Raw genomic sequence first — 17,407 nt, 5'->3', positions numbered from 1 at the left:
TAGGAAAGGAGAATACCAATAGTAGGGATAGCTGGCCTTAAAGAATTTAAAAGGTACCTTCTCTTCTCCAAAAACAGAAGTCACTTACTATGATCTTGAGACTGTGTAAAGATCAAGACTGATAAAAAAAAAAATGGAATGGAAATTTAATTGCCTGAAACTGATGCCAGAAATAAGGTTTAACTAGTGGTCAAAACAACAATCAGTGCTCTCTGCTGCTCCTTTCCCATATCCATCCTACCCTCCCTGCACAGAGTAGCTCCTGAGGATGGATACACCAGAAGCTGTGGCTTTAGGAACAACTAGAGGCCTGTTCCTCCAAATTAAAGTTCATGAAAAGTTTATCAAGGTTTATGAAAAGTTCAACAGAATCACACTTTTGCTGAAATAAAATTCTTCTAACACTCCTGATCATAAAGAAAAGTTCCACAATATGATGTAAGTATAAAAAAAGTCATGGATACCTGCCTATGTTTGCAGAGAGCTGTGTTAATATTTGTGTGTGAGAAGCTCCCATAGGCAATAGTTCACGCTGTTTTCCTACCTGCCACATTTCAAGTGCAATATGGAACTTTTGCTAGGGACAGGAGTATCTCTCTAGAAAAAAGAAAGGCAGAATTGTGTTAACACCAAACTCATTTTCTTCCCAATAATTTAATTAAAGAGACAAGATTTCTTCAGGACTTGAACAAATACTAAAATTCCTAAAATCAGTTTTTGAGGGATGTAGATATTAAAATCCTTACTTTACAGGGAGGAAAAACCAAGACAGAAGTTTTGCCTAAACATTTTTTTAGGTCTTCATTTTAGGCCCCTTGCATTTTGGATGCCCAGGTCCATATTTTCTCTTTTTGTTCTCCTCCTTTGCTTCTTCATTATCCTTAAGGTATTGGCCTCTCCCAGCTGCAGCCAAGAAGAGTTGTGTCAGAAAACTAAACTCAAATCATATCAGGTAGAAGTCCAAGTGTTAAAAGTTTCAGTGGAAGAAACTGGACTCTCAGCATCTTACTGAGATCTTTGAGATTTGATTTCCTCTAGCTCAGCACTCCTGCACCAGAAATTCACAGTGCTGCACCAAGTATCTATGTGAGTGCAAAAAAAAAAATCTTATAGAGGAGAGGCCAAAGGTCGAGTAGCTGCTGCGTAAATACTTTGGAAGTCAGGCTCTGCAGTGGTGAGAGGTTATGGGCATATCTAAAGCCTCTCAAACAGACAAGAGCCTACTTTGTTCATTCTCTGGGCTTTCCAGGCATGGATCACTCCAAGCTGAAGTCCTGCAGCCACGACCAGTGCTTTGATGAACGTGGGGCAGTGGGCCCTGCAGTGAGGACCAGCATTACAGTAATGGGATTGTTTGGCTTTGGCTGCACAGGCTGCAGCAGAGCCTCACAACATCCAGTTACAAACACTTCATAGATTTATCATAAACATCACCTGTTGCCTTAATCTCTCAGAAATAAAAAAATATAAAGATAAGATATTTCATTTTCCTTTTCTCGTGGCTGGTTTAACATACTTTTGCTCCTTACAAAATCATTTTTATAACTTTTTTTTTTTCTAAAAATTATTATTTTATTTTTTCAAAGAATGAAGCCACTCTAAAAGGCAAAGAGTGCTGTGGAGAAAAGGCAGAGCAGCAGTTTAGGAAGCTTGGTAGTTTTCCACATCACCATTTTCTTCCTGGCTGTGAGTGCAACAAAGTAATTGAGCTCCATGTGATTAATAAAAAAGGAAATTTACATAACATGTGACTCTTTATATGGTATGATACATTAAAAATGTCCTTCTCCTGATTTTCACCAGATACTGCTAAGATGAAGTGACAGCTTTCCTTCTTTTGGGCAGTTAAAAGAAGTCCCTCAGTAAACACAGTCTGTTTAGTTCATTGGTTTTTAATTTCCTCAATCATCCAAACCCCACTCACGTGGCACTACATAGCAGCCAATGTTTTCATGATTGTGTTTTTGCTGATTTGGTAAATAAGGAAGGGAGGCTCTCTGTAATTTTGAAAGCAGCAGGAATTAAAAGCTTTACAAAGGCCCTGGTGTCAGAGACTAAAAGACAAAACATAACCCGAAGCTGAGGCCCCACATTCTTTTCCTTCTAGACCTGTTTCAAAAGTCATTTATGCTGTTACAGAGAGCCTGAAAGACAACTGTGAGGTTAGTGGAGACCTGTGGTTACTTATAGATACTTACAGAAGTTGTCTACATGTGTACATAGGTGGTCTGCAGATTTTGTCATCCCTTTCTTGTCATCTCAGTCTTTTCTCCTTTGAGGAGAGAACTGGCAGATCCCTAAAAATGCTATCCCATTTTTTAACAATTGAACTAATTTAACTTTTGTCCTGACAGGAAAAAAATCTTGGTGATATCTGGCAAAGTCATGGGGATAATATAGATGCCCATAGATGGCTGTGTAGAAGGGTCTTGGGTCCAGAGGAAGTGAGAAGAGGAAAACAGGAGATAATCCCAAACTAAATGGAAACAATGGAAGTAGCAAGGAGAGAAAAGAAAGGAAAAAGTAAAAAATGAAGAAATGAAAGGTAAGAACATGCATCTGTTTTAATTTAGGGATGCTATACCTGTGTTATGCTGCTCTAAAGGACTGAGCTTGTTCTCAGCCCTGCAGGGCTGGTGCATTTCCCTGTCAGCCCAAAGGGCTGTGGGCAGTCAGGGCTGTTGGCAGCGTGGGATGGGGTTTCACCTCCAGCCTCTGCCAGATCCAGAAATGAATAGGAAGTATTCTCCAAAAGGCAGGCCTGAAATGTGTTGCATGAAACAAGACTAGAAATGCTCCACTTCCTACTTTATTTGTGATTTAACCTACCTATCTCCTGCTTTTAGACCAACAGGTAAATGGCAGGTAACACTCTCAGTCTAATGCTAATTCAAAATTAAGCACTGTCCATCCACTGCTCTGCCAGAGAAATTTAACATGCGTTTTGTAGGTGGAAGAGAACACACCACTTAGGTTGATTAAAAAACATAGAGGGATTTGTGTATTTGGGGGCATCAGCAAACAAAGTCCTACAGGAGTAGGAAAGTGAGCAGGGCATAATCAAACAATGCATAGTTTTGTCAGTGTTTGAGGAATATACAATCTAATAACCAACATGATATTTGACTGTTCTTGTGCCATCTCCTTAATCCTCACCTTACTAAGGAAGAAAGGGATTCTTGAAAGAGGAAAGGGTCCAATTATTTTTCAAACTAGAAAATAAAGAGTACTTAAACACTTTGAAACTAATCTAGGAAATTGATCACTTCCCATGCATTCCAGCTGCCTGTCCTGCTGGTGACAGAGATGTACCTTCCTGGGCATAACAGCCACATGCACAAGATGGTAGAGGAGATCTCAAGACTCAGATTCACAGAATACAGGTATTTCATATCTTCCATATTCAGTTCCATTGGTTTACAACTTTAAAAGAATTTTTGTCTCTCAAACAATGTAGTGGCAGATGAGAGGGGTGAAGAGTATAATTAATAACAAGTAGGATATGTAAAACCACAAATTCTCTGTGCCAGAGAAGCATTGAGTTTCCACCTGGTCCCTTTTGGGCTAAGCTGTTTGATCAGCTTCCCTCAGTCTCTGTGGATGTCCTTATACCACTTTAATTGAAGGACCCCTGTTCTCTTTTTATTTTTGCTCTATGAAAAATGCATTGGAGATGTCTTATAATGAACTTTGATATGGTGAAATGATAATAATGTCCTAATTATATATAAAAATGTAATTACACTTGCTACTATTATAGAAAAACTCCCTTTATAATGAAGTGTTATGTTAGAAAAAAAGATTTCATTATAGCCAGGTTCCTTTACTTGTTAATTTGGCCTGTGATTCATCGCTTTAATATTAAAAAAATTCTAAGTTACTTTTGATGTTTCTCATTTATGGTTCATTTCTCTGCTCTGGCACCTTAAGATGCCAAAAATTACAAACTTATTTAAGATGTACTTAAAAATGCACTAGTTCTCTAAAAGGAAAATCAGAAAAAAAAGGAATAAGGTTATTTCTCCTGGTGAGAGTATTTTATAACAGAACATGGAACCAGGTTAAATACCATGGCCGTGTTCTCACTGACCAATTGCCTTATTATTAAAACTTTCTTTCTCAGCATACTGTTAAAGGTAGTATCAAATAGTGAATATTGCTAAGGGAAGGAAGAATAATGTTAAACAAGATCATTTGGAAAGATCAGTTCATTGAAAGAAACATCCTGTCACTTCTGAAAGTTGCCTTCAAGTGACAGTCCCGAGCAAAAGCTGAAGAAAAAAAAAAAGAAAATGAAACAGAGAGAATTAACATAATGTGATCTCAGGTCTAATATAACAAGACTGATAATGGGCTCAGAATATTGTATAATGAAAAGTGTACTCCACATGTTTTTGTGTGCCCACAAGTTTCCCACTGCATTATAAGGTAGTTTGCAACCAATCAGTTGGTGAAAAGCAAGAGGGGGAAGGTGCCAGTAAGGCAGTGATTTGCTAATGATTGGAAAAGAGAACAGTCATTTTCTAGAGCAGGAAACAGCATTTCTCAAACCAAAACAGCATGACTTTGAGGTGATGGAATAACCAATTACACTAAAATGCATAGTTACTGTAAACAGAAATCTCCTAAGATTTTAAAAATGTTTTAAATGTAAATGATTTTTAATAAAGTTTACATCCTGGCATTTATCAGCTTTCCAAGAACTTTAGTTTCCTATTTGCATGGAAGACTCCTGGTCCTGATTTGCTGTTTCCTCGTCTTTGTGGATGAAAGCTTGCCTTACTAGAGGAGGGTGTTCCCCACTAGCCGGCAGCTCTCAGGGCTCCAGCCCTTCCTGCAGTGGGTAACAGTTCTACCTTGTTATAGAAGTATTAGGAAGAGATCCATGCACCTGAAAGCTGCTCTGTATGGAAGATTACTTTTTCCTAAAGCCTTGCCTCATTTCTGTCTTTAGACCATTACTGCTGTAACACCACAGATGATAAAATCCATGCATCTATAGTCAGAGCTAATGTATTCTGTGTGTTGCTTATTCTGCATCACACCCTCCACTCTTGCTCCCTTGACAAAAACCTGTGTGGAAATGGCTTCCTGCTCTCTCTACATCCATATACTTCTGCTGCTCAGCAAACCAAGGCTGAAAGGCTCTGAAGGTCTGTTTCCTTATGGGTGCAGTAGTATCTGGCATGTTTTCCTCACATTACACTCTTGCAAAGCTGAACAAGGTAAGAGCCTCGTGCCGGTAAAAGCTGTTACACAGAACATCTAGGTACCAAGAATTTTAGTCCACATAACTTCCTTGCTTCATTTTGCTTACTTGAAAAAAGAAGAGATCCAATAATTCTTACAGTTTAACAAATATGGGAAAAAAAGTTAATTTGAACATAAATATTCTAACTTAATTGAGACTTTAAATTTCCATCTACATGGTTTTATCTGCATTGTTCAAGAGTCCTAATACAAGAGTAGGTAGCTCTTCCAGAGAATCCTTTCAAAACTCCCTCCCAATGAGTTCTTACAGCAGGACTGCATTTCACTCTTAGTGATTAATTTCTTCAGCTAGCAATTCAGATTCTCATCTTACTGTGCATTTCAGCTCAATCAATTCAGTCCATGGAAATAATTTAAATGAGGCCCTAAACCTGGAAGGCTGAGAGAGGAAGAGAGGAAGGGACCAAGACCATAAGAACGAATCAGCAGTAGGATACGGACACAGGCAGATTATTAACAGGTTGAGCTGTACTTCCAGCTATGGCAGTGGAACAGCTCAGTCCTTTTCCATTTTAAATCCCCTCAGCCTGTTAGTCAACATATCTGAATTGTTCGTATGACTGGTAGCGTAAATTCTGATTATATTTTTGATTTTGGAGTTGGAGAGTCCAGATAACTGACGATAAAAGGAGATCAGATTAAGAGGTGGCACTGAATATACACATTCCTAACCCACTGCATCCTGTAGCACGAGTCTCTCTTCAGAGAGAAACAAAAGTAATAAAATCAGCAGAGATGTGAGGAAGGGCAGGATAGAAACTTTTAAAATGGAGCAGCAACTGTAGTCTCTGACAGGGCAGCAAGTGTCACCAAGGAGATGCAATCTCATGCACTGCCACAATGCAGAATTCCCACCAATTTTTTTCTCCTCTGTCAAAGGAGCACTCACAAGAGTAACAGCAGATGAAGCAAAATTGGTTTTGTAGAGGAAAACTAGTTACAATTTTAATCACAGAAGAAGTTTGAATTAATAAAAAGGCATATTTTACTCTGTTCCCCTTTCAGCCTTTTGCAAAGAGTGTGTTGGGATTCCTCTGATGTTTTGGTAGAGATTTTTGGAGTGTTGTTTCTGATCATACTAAAGCAATTGGAAAATGAAAGCTTTACTTTCTACTTGGTTAAGAACACAGGGAAACATTTCAAGAAATGTCTAGTTCAGACTTAATTATGGTGCAGCCTATGGAATTTCTGATTCCAAACAGATATTCAGCGCTGGCCAGAGTCTTGTCTGCCAGCTGTGCTTTCTCCCAGACCCTTGCAGCATCTACCCCAACATATTGTCTGGTGCTGGTGCTGCACTGATGGGGCCCTGGCAGGGCTACAGAGCTCAATGGCCATTTAAACTCATTTACTGACTGCATTTTTCTGGCATTCAGACATGCTAATGTTGACGTAGCAGGCAAGCATTTCTCCTGTTAGCAAAGCCTCACACAGCAGAGCAATCACAGCCATTTTTGACAGAAAGCACACCTTTGAAGGCTTTAAGATCATTGCAGCCTTTAAAAATTTCATTCTAAGCTAGCCAGTTGCAAGATATTTCAAAAGCTTAAGCTTCTCATGATCAAAGGCACTCCTGAATCACACTATTATGTTCTCCTCCTTAAATCCTGTCTGCTTGGCAGTGTTGGTGAGGAATTCGGCAATTTATTGCTCCTACTCGTGCAGCATATTGAAACATGCAAACTGCATGCACAGAGCTCCTCCACAGTGTCACATATTCTGTTGACATCTCAGGATGTGACAACACATAGCAGTATTTTGAGAAAACCAGATTGCTGGTTATCCTACCACTTAATTTAGAAAGCAGGAAAGTGATCAATGTTTAGTAATACCATTGTAGGCAAGAAAAACATGTAGGTGCCACTTTGTAGTCATATACCTTGAAAGTAACATCTATTTGAAAGTAAAATTGGGGACAAAATTTTCAGTCTCTGACTTGAAAACTTCTTGCCATTTTTTCCTTTGCTTTTCTGTCTGCAAAGGCAGGATGTATCCAGACACCTCTGTGCAGGCGCCAGCTGGTTCACCATAAATGATAGTTGGCCATACAGCTCCTCACCTGTGTTTTGTACATCTGGATTTATTAGCATAAAGTAAAAACATTCAGTTCTAAACTGCTTTATCTCTCTGTTTAGCTGAATATCACTAAATGTTCAAATTGTCCATGGAACCTATATGATCACTTATCCTTGCCATTATGACAAACACAACTTCTCTTCTTGCCCAGGAGGGAAAGAGGTTGGGATAAAAATTAGGTATATTGCAGCCTACTAATGGGCTTTAATTCCGATCTGTTGGCTCAAGTTTGAGGAGGAAGGACAGGAAGGCAACAGCTGTTCCCACAAAGAAAATGAACTCTGAGAAAGTACCAGCTAACTCCCTTTCTTACATGGGTCTGTGACCTACTGTTACCTGGTTGTACTCTCCTGTAGTCTAAAGCCTGATCTTGGCTTTTAAATACTTGGTTTTTTGCAATTTAAAAAAAATAATTAAATTACAAAATACTAGCACCTCTGGCCACCTCCAAAAGTTTTGAATCAGACTCCCCATATTCTGCATGAAAAATGAACATGCAAGCAAATATATAAGAATTGGTATTCTCATCTGCCAGTATCTTCAAGTTTTGCAGACACCTACATAATACAAATACTCATCTGTTTCTGGTTTTACATGTATCTGTTCATGAGAAGTTTTGACATTTTTTAGTCTTTATCTTATCTGAAGTTACAGGGAATATACATCATTTTTAGAAGTACCAGTAATCTCCACTAAGCAAAATTGATTGAGACGTCTAGGACACTCCAGCAGGCCAATGCTTTGGCATTTCAGGTTTATCCCAAAACTAGCAAGCAGGATAGAGAGATTTTTAAGCTGCAGAAGAAATTATACTCTCTAGCAATAATGTCTGATCAGACAACTGATCTGTTGTAAAACAGGTTTTTGTCTAAGCAACAAAAAATAACCAACTTCAGTAAAAGCTTATATTGCTTCTCCTTTGCATACAAAGTGCAGGAGTTTTATGTAGCAGAAGCAATTGCATTTTTGAGGCAGGAGGAAGAGAAATATTTACCTCAGTGTAGCAATGGCAGCTGCACAAGAGAGCCCAGATAATTTTCTAAGTCCTGATTAATTTAAACTTTGTGAAGGCATAAAGACAACCAAAAAATTGGGAAGCCATAAGCAGTAGCTTGGCAGTGCAGCAGAGAAAGTCACACTCACTCCTGGCTCTTCCAGGTAAAGCTTTGTGCTCAGTGCTGGAAAGCCACAAGATACTTTCAAGATACAAGATACTTTGGCTGTGACACAGAGGAAGCACTCCATAGCAACACTTGTGAATATGATGTAGTTTTAAGTTACCCAGGGTTAAGTTCCTCACAGATAATCACTTGCTTTATGAAAGAGCCTACCATATCTCACTTAGAATTATTAAGTGAAGTGAAGCTTAGCTTGATCAAGTACAGCAAAATATCCAGTGAAGTTTGCAAAGTCAGGTAGCTAAGGGATAACCCTCTGACACCTGGGAAAATCATGCAAATAAGAAACATAATTTCAAAATTAAAAATAAAAATAAATTACATATTTGGGGGAGAAAAACATCTTGACTCAAAACCAGGGAATGAATGGGAAGGTTCTTTTAATGTTGCATCTTGAAGAGAAGCAACAGCACCAATCACCAGGATATGTACTACAAACACAGGAGCTCCTGAATTTCATCATAAACTGCAGTGCTACAGCAGGACAAACTGCTGTTGATAGCAAACCAAGAAGCTCACAAAATCTGCATCGAAGCCTTGCTGACTTTTGAGGGGTTATTAATTTTTAACGGTTTATTCAATTTCAAATATTTCAGTTGAGAAGCCTTCATTTGAAAATGCTGCTTTTACATCCATGATGAAGGTAGGAATTGTGGAGGGTCTCACATACTAATACATTTTTAGAGAGTATTGACTGAGAATCTATGTTGCAAGTAATCTCCTGTAGATTTTCTTTGTTGCAAATAAAACTATCGATACACCCTTAATAAACTGGAATGTCAGTTATTCTTAGCCACAGAAACGTCACAAAAGGCAGACATTCTGCCCCAGGAGCTGTACAAGCTGCAGACTGAGTCACTACACAGCAAACAGCAATATTTAGCTAAAGCACCGATCCTGCCATTTTTAAAATTCTCTTGATTTTGTGTACTGCCAAAAACTTCTTATTCAGAATAATGGCAGCTTGAATTCCAGCCTTTGGGGAATATCTGCAAGACATTTCAGTGTCTGATTCTTCAAGTAGCTCATTAGGGTGATGAAAAGCCACATGATGAAGGGGCAGTGCCATCCATGAAGAGCTAGGGGTTCCTGTTGTCTTGAATTATTAACAAGTCAATATTTAGTGGACTGTTCCTGCCTGCCTGCCTACAGCAGGTGGTACCCCACTGCCTTTCACTTGGAAAGCATCTGCTTGCTCTGAGCCTCCCCAGAGCTTGCTACAGTCATTTGTTCGATTTAAGACAGACACTGTCATTATTCTGTGCAGCACTTCACAGAAATATTTCCTACTAAATGCTTGAACCATCTGAGCAGCACTAGGCAGGCTGCAGGCTTCATTAATAATGCATCCCTGCTTATCAATAGATTTAGACAACTGGTATTTAGAAGCTTCTTCAGAAGGAGTGGATTTTTTTCACACCAGTTAGCTTCATTCTGTCAGTTCCTTGATGTAGACATTACATCCAACTGAGTTCTGAAAGGCAGAGGTGCTAAAATTGTATTTGAGCTACTCCCTTGCTTTGGAGAACCATTTGACTGATGTAACTCTTCAGATCAACTCCTCTGCTATTTTATTCTTTGCTGGTTTCAGGGTTTGGGGGGAGGGGCAGAGGGCAAGGTTACATTTACATTAAAATGGAAATTTACCTTTATCTTATTTGAAATACATGGAAATATTGGCTTCATATTCTCTAGTTTCCAGTAGAGCTTCTCTGGACTCAGGTCACAAATGAGGGGGGAGATTCAGTATTAGATACCATGAGATTTGCAGAGGAGTGTCAAGCACCTTTGGCAAAGCACTCAGGATGCCGAATTCGGATTAAAAAACATTGAAGTGCTGATCCATGCCAGATCAAAAGCAGTGTGAAAAAAGTACTTCATTGAGGAAAAGCAAGGAATTTAACATAGGGAAAGGGAAAATAAAGATGCAACTCCATTTTGGAAAAAAAAATTAAATATAAAGAAATAATTTTTTAATAGTTGTGTCATGATTATAGAGAAGAAGTGCTCAGATCCATTTTTATACTCCTACTAAGCTTTCTTTCTGGATCAGGTTTCCCTTCCATCACTCCCTTGCTGAAATCCACAACCTTCAGATGAATTTCAGCAATTTTCTCATTTGCTGGACTGGCTCTATTTGATATTCAGAAACTGGGTTATTTTTGGTTTAGTTTCAGTTTTTACAAAGCATTCAAACAAATGGTTAGAAATATGCACAGATCTCCCAGATATTATCATATTTATTTATGATTTATAGAAATCTGTTTCAGCTTTGTTATCTCCATCCCTGCAAGTGAAAAAGCTGCTGTTTCCTGCAGTTCCTGCCTATTTGTCTCAAGACATGCTAATTTCTAGTTGATGTGCACCATCCATTCAGCAAGTTCATAGTTGTTGGTAGATGTGGAATGCTCCAGTGCTTTCACATCCCCCTTGTCTCTGACTTGCACGGGGAAACAGTGTACACAGCTGGATTTCTCTTTCTTTCTTTCTTTCTTTCTTCTTTCTTTCTTTCTTTCTGTTCTTTCTTCTTTCTTTCTTTCTTTCTTCTTTCTTTCTTTCTTTCTTTCTTTCTTTCTTTCTTTCTTTCGTTTCTTCTTTCTTTCTTTCTTCTTTCTTTCTTTCTTTCTTTCGTTCTTTCTTTCTTTCTCTTCTTTCTTTCTTTCTTTCTTTCTTTCTTTCTTTCTTTCTTTCTTTCTTTCTTTCTTTCTTTCTTTCTTCTTTCTTTCTTTCTTTCTTTTCTTTCTTTTCTTTCTTTATTTGATTGACATAATTCTTTGATTCTTAATGATCAGAAACAATCTAAGTTTGTGGTTCTTTCCTTCAATTGCAGGAATTAACTGAGAGAGACATCAGCAGAAAGTATGAAAATATTCAGGTATGATAGCAATGCACAAAATTTGCTCTCAGGCTAATTGCATATTGCTTTTGATACAGCTTTTTTTCAATCAGAATTGCTGGTGACTGCTCCAAGGACAGAATTAAGATATGGACAATAAAGCCAGAGTTTAAAAAAATAAGTCGTTTGTTCTGAGAATTTTGGGCAACTATAAGAGAAATGAAATTATTTTGATCTCAACTCTTCAACTCCTTTGAGTTCCACAGTGGGTGAGGCTTTTCATAACGACTCTCATTACAGGGGATTGAACTGAAAGGACCTCTTTGGAAGTAGTTTGCATCCCACCCCTGTCCACTGCAACTAGGTCACACAAGATTTCTCCAAAGATGTAAGAGCATATTTCAGAAGGATGACTTTCGGATCAAAAGGCAGTTCAATCTCCTTGCCTTTAATTCCACAGCCTAGCTAAGAGGTGCCAGTGGTAACTAATTCACAGCTCTGTCCACCAGTAACTATTTAACTGTTTTAAAAAACTTGCTTATTAAATTAAGAATGATTACTTATGGCAGAGATACTGTAAGGCACAGAGAGGCAATGTATTAATCAGGTTTTTTATGTTTTGTTTTCTCTTTTAAAGGATAAATTCCCTGATGCCATCATTAGGAGCCTCCAAGAAAGATAGAGAGGAACTATTCACAAGAGCAGATAGTGGCAGGACAAGGGACATGGGCTTCACTGAAAGGGTGTAGGTTTAGATTAAATATTAGGAAGAAATTCTGTACTGTGAGGGTGGTGAGGCACTGAAACAGGCTGCCCAGAGAAACTGTGGATCCCCAGTCCTGGAAGCGTTCAAAACCAGCCTGAGCAAGTGAAAGATATCCCTGCCCACAGCAGGGTGGGGACAGAACTGGATGATCTCTAAGGTCTGTTCCAACCCAGATCATTCTGTGATTTGACAGTATCCCTCTAACAGGGTAAAATTCATTAGCCATGAACAAAGTAAAGTAACAAGTTTTTTTTCCCCATCTATATACAATCTTGATCTATAACTTCACATCTTTAGTGGCCAGGAAAGGGCAGTAGATGAAAGGAATGTGCAAAAGCAGTTAAGGAGCAAAGAAGCAAAAGCAGCAGCTCTTCCTGAAGCTGAAGCAATAGAGCAGCACAGAGCTTCATACTGTGGCTTGGAGGTGGACAACACCTGCTAATTCAGCCTGTTCTTCAGAAGACTGTGATTCCTCTGTACCACCACAAGAAATGATTTCACCCTCAAGCTAATCTGATTTTTTGACTACCATCCAATCAGAATTAAAAAAAAAAAAAAAAAAGAAAGAAAGAAATAAAAAAGGAAACACTAAAACTGGTTCAATAATTTTAAAAGAGATTTTAAATGATACTCACTTTATCAAGCTGATGAAAATGACAGTAGTGTCAGAGGGTAACAGGTTGCTAATAAATACAATAGTTTAGGAAAGTGCTATTCTTGTCATGGAAAAATATATTCTGAGAAAAATAATACCACTGTAATTCATTTTTGAGAGCTATAGAGACATCTTAGATGAGGAATGCAGTTATTAAAGGCAAAAGCACACAATATGTTGTAATGAAATGGTTGTGCTACACACTTCATTAAATGTTTTGTGAGGCACCTGGGAAATTCCAGCTCTCCCCCCTCAGAAGGAAGTGTTTGACGTGGCTGGATCACTAGAGAAAGCACACAGAGCTAGGCTGAAACAAAAACCACACTGCCTGCCTTGGTGACTCCAGCCTGCAAGCAAAGCTCAATGTGAGCAAAGATTAACCAAGGGGCTGCAGAAATTTTCATTTTTTCTTCCAGTGCAGAAATTATGGCTCCAGGACTCATTGAGAAAGACCTGAACACTCCCATGTTCAAAAAGAAGTTGATGCAAAGCTGAAGTTCACTGTGAGCGACAGCGCTGGGGAAAATCCGACAGACGGTGCTGTGCACGTGTCCATTGGAAACAAACACACTTGTCATATGAGAGGCTGAAAGGCTTAAAAATTCAGAGAGCACAGTAGGGAGTCTTCCAGGAAGATTCAAAGGACTGATATGTTTTGAATGTGTTGAGTGTTTGATTTACAATATTTAAGGGCAGAAAATAAAGGGGAAAAAAAACAGTCAAATTTTATATGGATCTCAGAGAAACAGGAGCTCAGCAAGGGCAGATGTGCTGGAAAATCTATCTAATCTGTTTGCATGATCATTTCAGAAGCTCATCCTTTTCATAAAAAACAACACCCCAAAACACCCAAACAAAATAAAGAAAAACAAACCCTTAATCCTATTCTTTAACATTATGAGGAGCATTGTTGAAATGAAGCTGTTTACAAAGCACGTTTTATAGTTCTAGTTCACTTTAATCCACTATTCTTTCAGACATGAAGAAAGAGCACATTACAGACAAGAACCAGGGCAGAAGAAGCTGTGCTTATACCACAGAAGCTGCTGAAGTGCTGGTCCTTCCTTAAGAATATTTACAACCATGCTGGAAGCTTGAGGACACACCCAGCAGATCAAACAAGAGCAAGATGAAGATCTTGTTGCACAATATTATAGAAATAATATGCAATATCAATAGTGGTAGCTTCTCTTTTTGCTCATGGTTTATCAAGGCTTTCAGTCTACTAATCTGTTTTCCCTTAACTAGGACTTACAATATAATTTGAAAACACTTAAGAGAAAATAAAGGATAAAATTTTAAATTAATACTTTCAGTGGCAAAGCTTTTATTAGTGTCTTAGAGCAATTGAATAACAATTAATTCTGCCCATACCCATAGATTCATTCTGAGAGAGCCCCTATGGGTATGAAGTCAGGGTGTGTCACCTGCCAGACATGTAAAACAATATTTCAGTCTCAAATTATCTCCTTGAAACAGCATGCCACATGCAAGTCCTGTGCAGCCTATCTTTCTGAATGGCATGCCAGAGGGCTTGTGTTCAGATTTGTTTATTGATACTCTAGCAAATAGAACAAGCCCCCTGATGATGTCCTTCCAAAATATTCGGTGGTGCAGATTCTGGCAAAGGGAGAAAGCACAAGGAATATTGGGACAGTAACCTTGGTTTTAGCACTTCTCAATACCAAGGAATGTGCTCTCAGGTGTGTGAGGTGTTGTTTAAAGCCACCAACACATCTCTCTATTCAGTGTTAGCATGCTCCTTGGAAAAGACATAGGATGAGAATTTTTCTCCTTGTTCAATTTTTGTTTGCAAAGCTGAAGAGCTCTGCAGGGAACTGAAATGAAATGAAGAGTAAAGTCTGGGTCTGGTTTAACACAGCTTTTGGCCATTCTTGTTTCAGTTCTGTATCTTTTAACCTCCAGGGCATAATTCTTCCTCCTAATCAATCCCCTTTTGCATTCCTTCTGGGTTCTCTTCTTACTTTTAACACACAGCTTAGGATGACTATGATTCCAGGGAGAGCTATACTCCTTCCTAATAGTATCATCTTGGTTGCTCCTAAAACTTGTTTTGATACAGAGTTATTATATGCCTCCCCCCATTCAAATATGTAAGCTTCCCAGCACTCACTAAATAGCCTCAGCTTTTCAGTTTGCCTTTCTAAGGCTCCAGAACCATGGATTTATCTTTCACATTTTTCAGAGAGAAATATGGACAAACTGGAACCTGATCCAAGTACAGTTTTTGTGTCCAGACCCTTTAGGTCTTGCTGTTCAGTGAAACTATGCATAACACATGATTATTTTTTGCTAGTTCACTGATCATTTGGTAAAAAAAAATCTACCAGAGTTTACTTCAGAGAAAATCCAAGACGTGACTTTATTGGAAAATAAATTTGGGAAAAGAAGTTACAGTATTCATATGTAGGGTTTTTCAGTGGACATTTTCTGTTCTTAGGGTAAGTTCAAGGCTTTCATGATCACATAAATTCCACTACCACGTCCTGCCCTCAATTCCTACCCCACCTCAAAAAACGGATATTATCCAGTTCCAAACCTTGGATATTTCTCAACGTGCTTGTTCCTGGTGGTCCCATTTTTCATTTCACTAACAGACAATGCCACTACAGTTCCACTAGCCTCTGCCTGTCTGCATTTCACTTCAGAAACCTGAGATCAGAGAGGTGCAAAGGAGAGCAGCAAGGACACAGGGAGAACATATTATTCTTATCAGTTTGACCAGAAGTTTCAAGTGCCCTGCAACAGCAACTAAATGCAGTTAATACAAATATACTGCCTGGTGATATTCAGAAAGTAAAATCTCCCCCAACATAGCATCAACTGCTTGGCTCCCACATCTGTCTCTAACCTTCTGCTCTTCCCAGGAGAGAAATCCTTCTCAGGAGTATCTTTTAACAGGATTAAGAAAATAATATTAATTAATTTCATGGTTAAGAGTAGAGTATTAAATGCAGCTGTAAAAGGAAAGGAATGCAGCTTCAAACTAAGCAACAGTAACATCCTTTCTCTTAATGTTTTAAGTAAAAAGTCAAGATTTTTACCAGGCAAAGCTTCTTTCTGTGTAAAATCCACATTTTGAACTGCTTATATAAAAAAAATGTCTGCAGTTCCATGAAACCTGAAAGCTCTCTGTGGTATTTGCATCTTCTTTGCTCTTTTCCTAAAAGCATTTTTCCTGACATCCCTTACTGCTGGTGCCACCACACACTAGCAGGCAAGAGGGCACAGTCTGGGCCTTCTTATGCTGAGATGTGAAAAATCAATTGAATCCCCATCAGATGGAATCACTGGTGCAGAAAGTGACTAAACACTGAAAGTTATTCTGTGATCCCAAATATTTGAAAGAGGATACTGCAAACACAGTCTACAAGCTAAAATATAGGGTGATTATATTTATAATAACTCTCTGCAAGGCATTTTCATTCTGGGCCTCTGTACTTCTACAGGCATGCTACTACTCATGGCTCAATTAATTTTCTCTCCAAATATTTCAATTCTTATAATACATACATATAATATGACATGCTATGACACACACTGGTTTATCACATCACATCACGATAGTGAAACATATTTCTGTTCCATTACCATTATGCATTAAAAACAGGGTAGACTGACAGCAGAGTCTACATACTGTGATAGAAAACATGATTTTTATTTCTGTTTCAAATTTGGGTGGTTCTAGGCTCTATGTCCTTATTTTACTAAATAAAATCTAATTATTATATGCTGCATACTGTATTTATAATGTATAATTTAGCTCTGGGTATAAATAAATCCAACCTTACTCATCTTTCTTCATATTTTTCCCCCTTTTTTCCCCCCTATAATTTCCTATATTTTCTGCTGATTTTCCCAGCATCTTCTCAAGCCAGTTCTTTGTTTCTCTCTTAAATTTCACATACTGCCTTATTTATCTGTGGTAGCATCCAGCTGAGCTGCAGGAGGGAATTTTTCTGAGTGTACTCTCTGTTTGTGCCAGACCTTTTATAACATACTCAGGATGATAAATTACAGTTGAAAATTTCTAGCACAGATATAAAGAAGTCATATTATCTATTCCCAAAAAAATGTTAATCAAAACCCTTTAGTCTTAATGCTGATTATACACATATTTGGAAAAACCTAAATATGTGTACTGTATATTGAGCACAGGAATAGATGTCAAAAGATAGATGTTGTCTTGGCTTTTGCACAGTCTTGTGGTCTCAAGGAAACAATCTGATTTTGTTTTCTAGCTTGATTTACTTGTCAAAATACATGAATAATATTGACCTTCTTGATTGGGTAACACTTGATTCAGGCAATGCTTATAAAGGCTTTGAAAACACAGACCATGCCTGGCTAAAGAGGTGCAAATTATTATTAGCTGTCAATAATGTTTTATAGAAAATACCATGGCTGAACACTCATCAAATTGGTAAATTAGTAGAAAGAAAAAAATAAAGAAAAAGGGGCAAACTACAGCTTTGGAACAGCAAAAATAAAAGCCCAAGTGATGCAAAGAAACAAACTTTTGCATGAAATCTGCACAGCTATTCCTCACCTGAAATGTGAAACCAGTGTAGACACAAACTGGTCAAAATGAAACTCTCCAGTTT

At 38.2% G+C, this 17,407-nt stretch overlaps 1 long non-coding RNA gene across 1 annotated transcript in view; it reads left to right on the top strand.

The window, feature by feature from the left end:
• Positions 1-14,020, top strand: part of LOC108961200 (uncharacterized) — a 57,581-nt gene extending 43,561 nt beyond the window's left edge. The window contains exons 4-7 of the long non-coding RNA XR_001989376.3: positions 2,355-2,545; positions 3,283-3,383; positions 11,356-11,400; positions 13,760-14,020. This is a non-coding gene — a long non-coding RNA (uncharacterized LOC108961200). The remainder of the gene's footprint in view (positions 1-2,354; positions 2,546-3,282; positions 3,384-11,355; positions 11,401-13,759) is intronic.
• Positions 14,021-17,407: the final 3,387 nt, after the last annotated feature.

Source organism: Serinus canaria, chromosome 4 (assembly GCF_022539315.1).
Source record: "Serinus canaria isolate serCan28SL12 chromosome 4, serCan2020, whole genome shotgun sequence".
Taxonomy (NCBI): Eukaryota; Metazoa; Chordata; class Aves; order Passeriformes; family Fringillidae; genus Serinus; species Serinus canaria.
The sequence above is the reverse complement of the archived record's forward strand: the minus strand, read 5'-3'. Positions and strand labels throughout refer to the sequence as shown.